Source organism: Pagrus major, chromosome 9, assembly GCF_040436345.1.
Source record: "Pagrus major chromosome 9, Pma_NU_1.0".
In the NCBI taxonomy this organism is placed as follows: Eukaryota; Metazoa; Chordata; class Actinopteri; order Spariformes; family Sparidae; genus Pagrus; species Pagrus major.
The window spans coordinates 26,836,548-26,845,558 of NC_133223.1; positions in this window are offsets into that span (position 1 = coordinate 26,836,548).

Genomic DNA, 9,011 nt, shown 5'->3' on the forward strand with positions numbered 1-9,011 from the left:
TCCCCACAGCATCAAATACTGACACTTTGGGTTGGTGTTTCGGGTCCGCCGCCAACTTAAAGAGGGGTCCGTAGTGAATCTGAGGTAATCAACAATGTCCATGATCCTGGCACCAGACAGGTACTACATCATACTGACTAAACTGCAACCCAGTCGCAAGAATAAATGTTAGTTGAGTACGAAAGTGCAAAACCCCAGATAAGTCAAAACTGAACGGTTCTTGATGTTGCCACTTTGCGTTTGTTTACGGTGAATTTTCTGCTTCTCTCTCGTCGCAACGCTGTGCTTATGCTCCGGTTAGGTTTACACACAAAAAACACTTGGTTAGGGTTAGGCAAAAATCATGGTTTGGCATAAAATACCTGTTTTGGTCGCTACGATCACAGATGGAGATGGTCCGACTTCCCATCAAAAATAGCTGGTTTTGGTCACCACAGAAACATCTGGAAATAACCCCAGGTGTCCTTAAAAATATCCAGTGGTGTGACTCGAACTGTGGTCAACCATTCGACAGCCTTGTTGGCTGTAATAAGACAAACACTTTTTCCCCTCCACCTGCTGATTTGAACAGTCAGCTAATAAGCAAATAATGTGAACATGATGTGCCACAAAAATGTTTGCAGAAATGTTACCTGCTAACATTATATCCTGGAGACTGGGCTGTACAAAGTTTGCACCAGAGAAGCACGCGTCTGAAGATGGAAGTGAGTGGCAGGCCGCTGTGCACAGGGAACATTTACAATAGAGCCGATTAGCACATGGATTTTCTTTTCAACGATAATACCAGGGAGCTATTTGAGACACACGGATAAAATCACATTTCTACGCCCACAGAGAGACCGTTTTGCCACAGTAGTAAGACGGGCATTAAACCACCAGCAGAGCTAAAGTGAATTTCGGCAGTCGCTTGTCTTCATCGCCCACAGACTAAAAGACAGGAGGCGACAACCCTCGGCTTCTCATGACAACAGCTGTCCAGGAAGGCTTACCAGGAATGTAATCTTTCATTATGTTTCTCTCTGCGGGCTTGAGTGCTCACAAGTTCGTGTATAGTCGGTGTGTCGGTGCTCAGTCACATGCAGTGCAAGGATACGTAGTTCACAGTGACACAAAAACCCACAGCTGAGCCTGGCTGAATGTCCCTTTACCCTTTGACGTCAGTGTTCCTCTTGAGTCGATAGAACTGTGAGTCAATGACAGTACTCATTCAGTATTTTAGTTCCCTTCCTTTCAATACACTCAATCAATTTCATCCGACCTTTTTCTTTTTGTCCCTGGAACGGTTTTCATAATGCTTTTCATTTTAGTTCCAGGTTATGAACTGAAAAACTGGGTTTTGTAAAGCTTTCAAACAGAGCTGTGTGGCAGGTGTTAGGGCTGTGCTGGCTTCCTTCCAGATACTCGGTAAACTTGCACTTCAGAAACTCAATAAAATGAGCTTGAGGAAGTAAACAGAAGTACACAAAATACTTTTATGTTTCCTCATGCATGAACAAAATAATCAATTTCCAACATTCTTACAGCACCTTGTCATGGGACTCACAGCAGATGCCACAGGTTGACATGTTTGTTCCTCACCGCTCCAATAAAACTAGCAGAAGTGACAGACGAACCCATGGAAAAACTGTCTCGCATGCATTTCTCAGTTTGCTTCCCACAAATAATTGGCTTGTACTGTGTACTGTCGATTCTGCCTCCTGACATATGTGCGAGGTGTAAGGTTAACAGACTACAATACCCTGACACATTCTCCAGAGTTTGCTGTCAGGATCCACAATCCATTGATCCATCAATGACTGCAAGCTGTCCTGGTCCCGAGGCAGCAAACAGAACCAAACCTTGTATTGTTTTGTTTATCTCTGTGTAAGAATTCTGACGGTTGATTCCAGCTTCTGCCAGGGATTGTCAGACAGTAGTATGACGCCGTTGGTATCACGTGGTATCTGTGTTTGGTAGTTGCCAGTTTGTGGGAAAAAAAACTCTTGTTCAGAGTTTCTCTGACAGTGGACTCATGAACATTGACATTAGCAAGAGAGGCCTAGATGTTACTCTGGTGTTCTTCTATTGAATTACGTAAATTAATGCCTTGCTTTTGGGGTGATTTTTGTTGGACGACCACTCCTGGGGAGAGCAACAGTGGTGTTGAATGTCACCGATTTCCTCAATCTCCCTGACAATGGGTTGTTGAAGGCCAAACTATTTAGAAATGGTTTTCTGGTGACCATTATCAGCTTTAGATGAGTTCTCTCTGGAGAAAAGAAAACTTTATTTCTTTAGTTGGAGCCTCTTTATCCAGTTTCAGGACTCTAAAGAGGATCTGTCCAAAGAATCTTAGGTCACATTTTTTCAGAACCGGCCAGTGGCCTCAAACATTTTTAGTCTCACTGTTTGACAGTTTGACAGTTTGACTGACTTTTTCTGTTCTGGTTCACTCCTCTCTGCTTTTTTCTGATCACACTGAACAACTTGCAGTGGGACTGGATTATTCTGCAACCCAGCACATCGGCCTGACCGCTTGAAGGCTTTGAGAATTGAGAATAACAGATAAAATCAGGACATTCCCTTAATTGAGTAACATTTTCCTATTAACAAGAAATCAATCCTGTGCCATTGCTACGCCTAAGATAATATAACTGTCAGAAGATGGGCTCCTTCTTATTTCCTCCTTAGTATTTTTACTAGGAATGACAGTTTATAGATTTAGAAAAGGGTACAAGTTATAATCCTTTTCTTGGTAGCTAAAGACCTATGATTGCGATATGTCAAACATAGTCTTAGACCGTAAGAAAGAATTGTAACCTTTTCTTTCAGAGAACGAAACAGAACATTTCCCCTGATTAAAAATCCAATAAAGCAATCTTTTGGTCTTTTCTTTCATTCTCTCCATCGTGTCTGTGCATAATATGAAAATCAACGGAGACCGTGACAGACTGCACACTGTGTACAGAACAATGCATTGACGACAATAGCAGCAAGTGGGAATGGAAGATTCGATTGCCCTTTCATTCCCACAGAGCAATTTAAAAACTTTCTCGGTAATTTGTACGATTTCTGCGCCGCCTATGGATTGAGTCCTCATTCTCAAGATGGAACACGAACAAACACAGGAGGAAGAACGAAAAGGTAATCCAGGTAATTTTGCGTGGTGTCTGACAGAGGCCGAAGCATGAACATGGTGCAGTAACGATTACATTTCTATACATAATATCGAGTGCCGTTTTTAGGTAGGAAAAATTACACTGCTTTGTATCCCTCGAAAAAAATGATATTCCTTGTAATGTAATGTGGCTGTGGTACAAAACTTTCCTTACATGCTGAAGGATAGCAGCAGGGGAGAGAGTGCGTTTGGCACAAATACATTTGAAATGAATGCGTTGGGGAGGACTGGAGGAATAAGTGAGAATTCTCATGAATAAAAGAAAATAATTTGTAACTATTCATTCAAAGTGGCTCTGATGTTGAAGTCCCGTGGCTGCAAAGTCAGTTCACTCTCACTTAAAGGCCGGGCCGGCATATTGAGACTTCGCTGTCCCCATTGTGTTGCAAGTTTTCATTCACTTTAAAGTGAGTGAGCGCCTTCTCTTTGTTCCCCAGCAGCCAGAGATTCACTAGACAGTGAAATTCTGGCTTTTGGAGAATGAAAAAGTTTATTAGCGATAAGACGGTGTGAAATTTTCTCCGTTTCACTAGGCCCTGTTCCCCAATATTGACAGTGTGATATTGTCTGGTTCATTGCTAATTTCAGTCCAGTGTTTTTGTTTATCCAGTGGATTATAAATAAGCTTATAATAACACGCCTGTTTAATTTGATGCTTCAGTGAAATGGTGTCACATTGTTGTGCGTGGGATGTCAAAGTAAAACAGCTGCTCAGTCAGTGACAGTGACAACAGGTTTGCTGCAGTAAATGACATTTAACTAAATTAGGTGTTAAACATGTATCGGTAAATAGTGATGCAGTTCTCCATTTATACAATGTAGTGTGACATATGTTCGCTTTACAAACTGCACGCCCTTTTGCTTCCACAACCAAGGGCTTTAAAGAGGTGCTGATCACTGACAACAGACTAAAAAGTGAAAAAAAAGTTGTGCAGCTTTTTTAAATCAATGTTTCTGCCCTCAGGCCTTCTTCAAAATCAAGGATAATGGATGGATACTATTATGTTTACATGCAGAGCTTTAAAGATGATATACGTCACACGACACTGTGCAAGTGGAGAGTGACTGAGTAAATCTAACATCGGTCTTTTGATAATTATTTTGTTGTATTCAGATGCCTGTTTGTCTGTCCTCTGTCACCCTATACCTACCTGGGCAGTGGTAGGTTACAGTTAGGTGAGGCTGGCTGGGAATGGCAGCTTGTTGTGAGGCTGCAGTTTTCATTATTTACTGTTTAATTTAATTTTGTTGAATTTCCTGGGGTGTATTTTTGCCTCTGGTTCAGTAACCTTTATTTTACTTACTCTTGCCTTTCAACCTGCAGCTTCAACGTCCCTTTTAAATTTTTATGGTGCCAATCAACCTCATCTACCCTTGATATGGGGTGACAGCCCAACAGATGGTCAATTTTTGAAAATGGCTGCTCAGCCTGTGAGATGATGATGTTGCATGTCTCATTCATAACTGCTGCTGTATTGTTGACTCTGCACAGACAGTTCTACTTTTACATTTCTAATGGGACATCTGGTGGCTTTGAGTCTTTGCGTTGGCCCCGTGAGCCGAACACCCCCCCCCCCCCCCCCCCCAAAACAAGCCAAAAATTCATTACTGCACTTTGGCTGCTTAGTGACTGCGGCTTTGCCCAGACTGCAGTAATCTGTGGGCCGCTGAACTCATCAGGGCCCTCACTGCACTGTCTGCCAAACAAAGAAAGCTAACTAAACAGCCAAAATTAGGGGTACATCAAGCTAAAGCTGGTGAGAGAGCCACAGCTACCCTTAGCTAAAACTGAAGCTAGACTTCTAGATTTTCCCAGAACTTTAATCTGTATTAGAAATGATCCATTTTGATAAACAGATATTGGTTTGTTATTCTACATGAACGTGACTAAATGAGAAAGTTAGCGAACATTAAATACAACCATGTTGGTGAATAAAAAACAACTAAACCTCCTGCTAAAGCTCACGTAACAAGCTCAGTTATGATCTTCACTGAAGGCTAACATAACTAGCTAAGTTATAATCTACAACTAAAGCTTTTCCCTCAAATTAAACAGGTATTTTGTGAGTCTTTGCTGTTTTTTGAGTGTGGACCTAAAGAGCCATTCTGCCTTCATACATTTTCCCTTGAATATAATCATAGTGTCCTGGCCAGGTAGGTGGTTGTCTCCTCTTTCTCCCCGCCAGTCACCTCAAAAAAGCGTCCCCACTGGAGAGGAAGTGGTCCTGATTCTAGTAGGTGTGTCCTCTAACCCCCCTCACATCACAATATCATGGAACTGTCAAACCAGTCCAATATGACCAGACCATTAAACCATCCCAGCACAAGGGCTAGCTCAGCTCTGCCTTGTCACTGGAAGAAATGATTTTGGGTTTCTGCTGACCATGTTCTTGTGATGACATTTTTACCCTGCACTAAAGTGTCAATGTCGGGACTTTCCAGACCTCAGCACAGAAAGCTTCAACAATCTTTCCTGTCTCCGGTTATCTCCCTTCACCCTGTCCTCCTCCAATTTGTTCAGCTTCTTGTCCTGCCAGGATAGCAGACACTTTTGGGTCTAATCAGGCCCACTCCTGACACACAAACCAATACAATTCTTTACCAATGAAATGTTTATTGACCTACTTATTACACACAGTATTAAAAACTATTATTAATGAATATATGGATGAATGGATGAATACATTTTTAATATTTCAAGGGGAAAATAACATATTTGATAGCCCATTTGCTAACGTTAGCATTCAACCACTTCCTAGCTTACATTAATGGTTTGGTGGCTTTTTTGCTAAGGGTATTATGTAACATTTTCAAACAGAAATGTTACTTACGAAATGGTTTAATGCTAACGCTAGCTGTTGTCTAATGTAATATATTATTTTACCTGATAATATTGCTTGACGTCCCTCCAGATTTTCACTGTTAATTGTCTACTTAGGTTCTGATCAGTCAGGAAGCAGTGAATCGATAACAATTTGTCAGATTCTCTTTGTTTATACAACTTGCAACCGGGAACACAGCTATACAACATTTGAGGTTCCCGTCCTGTTACGTAAGAGGAAAATGGCCACTGTGTGAAAACACTACGGTCTACAGCGTCAACCCCAGTTACAGGAAACCAGACATTTTCACCTGGTAGTTCAGCTGGTAAGGGAAAAGGTTGCACTGGAGGGAGGGTTAAAGCGGAGGATCACTGCAGTCACTGTGGAGTCGACCCCCCGGAGTGCGATGAGTCTTTCAGATGGCTCGGCGTGATCTCTTTCTCTCATCAGGCAGCAGGATGATTAAATATTCTCTTACACCCACTCGACTGGGCTGTGACTGGAAATGATTAGATATTCCTTGAATGCACTTCTAACTTCGGTATCGTCAGATCAAACTGAAGCAGGTTTTTTTCAGACTGAGAAGCAGTGCAATCACTAATGCTTAGATATAATCACCACATCCATTTGGCTCGGTGGTCCCGCAGAGTTCGGGCCGACGGGGGCGGCGTCAGACTGGGATCAGAGCTTTAATGGTATCAACATACTGTCAAAAGGCTGTCAAGTGTTCTTGCCTCTGCTGTGTCCCTGCTGGGTAAATGGCAAATATGACCTTTTCAGTTCTGTTAATTCCTGTGCTAACTGATCTCAAGATGAAAATAGTTTTGAATTACAAAGACTGCTGACTAAATTAACTGTCAAGAGTCTTTGACAGCCCCTCGTGTCCTGAACAGATGAATGACAACACATTACAACTCACAAAACAACAATTAAATAAATGGATAATAAGCCATAAAGACAAAACCATTGGGAGTGGAGTGGGACTGGTACTGTCCTCCGGTGCTGACGGTTGTTAAGAAGTCACTCATACATCAGTGATCCAACAACTCCCAACTGGAAGACTGAGAAAAATGCTTTTCTCTTGATCTTTCTTCTTTACTGTGATGAAGACAACCTATAGCTGGTATTACTACCTGGGACAACACATCCTCATACATAAACAACTGAATAGGTTGATTGTCAGCGACCCCGAAAAAAAATCATGAATCACTGTTCACAAAACAACCGGCGTGTTGGACCTCCATTGTACGCGTGCAGTTTGGCTTATGTTCAGTCACAAACTTACAGAAGTTATGTTCATAACTGACGTAGTGTGATGTCACAAAATCACAGAATTAAAGATGGGACTACTGACGAGGTGTTCAGGAGCGGTGTTTTCTGTGGGAGAGAGGAGCTTCTGTTGGTGCGGATTGAGATTCCTTTATAACTTTGAAGGTCTTTTACATGAACAAGAATCTTTATAAAACACTGAAGGAAAGGAAAACACAACAGGTCTCCTTTAATGGGATACCATGAAGAAAAACTACAATGTGTATTGCTGAAAGTTCAGGTACCGTCAGCATCACAGTGTTTGTGAGCCATTTTATTAGCTGGGTGTCTAAACAGTAACTTCATGCATTAAACATACTGTTTGGTTCGTGAAAGCAGACACGTTTTCTCAGACAAACCTTTCACCTACACATATAGTTTATATTTCACACGAAACAAAGCTATTTCTGCTTTGAGGGTTTTACTTTAGCCGGTAACAACTGGTTATCAAAATATGAATAAAAGATGGCAAAGGTATATACTTGTCTGGCACACAAGTGTAAAAATATGTAAAATAAGCTTTGATTTATAAGTGACAATCCTTGATTACAAGAGAAAACATCCCATTTTCGATACTATTTACGTCATCCATTGTATTTACATTCAGTAATCACCACCTGTGTCCATCATTATTCCAAGCGTGGGGGATTCACAGGAAAACAAAACAGCATGTAATCAAATTTAAAAACAGCCTCAGTGTGTATGGTTCACTCCCTTTACACCGTGGCAGAGCTGTGCAGCCAATGTAAATGACACATCCTGCTGGCTGCTTTACATTCAGAGTGTTCAGCTGGCAAACGTGCTGCTTTTTATTGTCAAGCAGCCACAGGACCACAATGTGTTTGTCCCTGCTGTTACTGATGGCTGCAGTTTATGAAAAGTGTTGTCTACAAAGCAAGACAACTATCAATTTCCGGATTATTTTTTTTGTCAGCAGATCATTTGCAGTTTTACAAAGGGATTACTCATGCTTCAAATTCACACTGATCCTTTAAAGTAGTAATTATGTAAGTGTTATTATTATTTAAACAATTTCTTATTCATAAAGGGTCTTTTAGGAGTTGATTCTTCTACGCTTGAAACTTTAATTACTTCACAGGCAGGCTGATGTGAAGTAATGTGATATGATGCCTATGTTGAAGTGTATAACTATTCTTTTTGCATCCCAAGTAAAGCCAATGAGAGCAAACCAGTGCTGTGGATGAAACACTCTCAAAATAAACATGTAATCCACGCCAACAATCTGCAGTATAATTGTGCGGTACAATCTGTGTGCGATAATTATCCATCACACCATATTCACAAAGACGCACCGCATTATCAGACGGTCCCGTATGGAACAAGATAGGAATAACATAACGAGCATGTGCATGTAATTGCATAAACATTAAGCTATTTGTTCCTAGGGGTTTACTTTTTCGTCCGATGTATGATGAACATTTACATCCATGGAGGAATTGTTGAGGATGTTTCTGCTGTTATTAAGAGTCAGGTCCCCGTTCTCATCAGGCGCCAGCTGATTGTCTTTTGTATTTTGATAGCTGATCCCAAAAAGACTGCAGATTTTCTTCAGCATCACGTCGACGATCTCCTCTTCGTCCGACGGCTGGGTGAGAGAAGAGATGACAAAATTTTTAGAAATCTTTTTAGAAACCCAAACTCAACCAAGTGCTAACCAAACCGGGACCATTTGACTACGTTAATAACATTCAAAAAGTCATAGT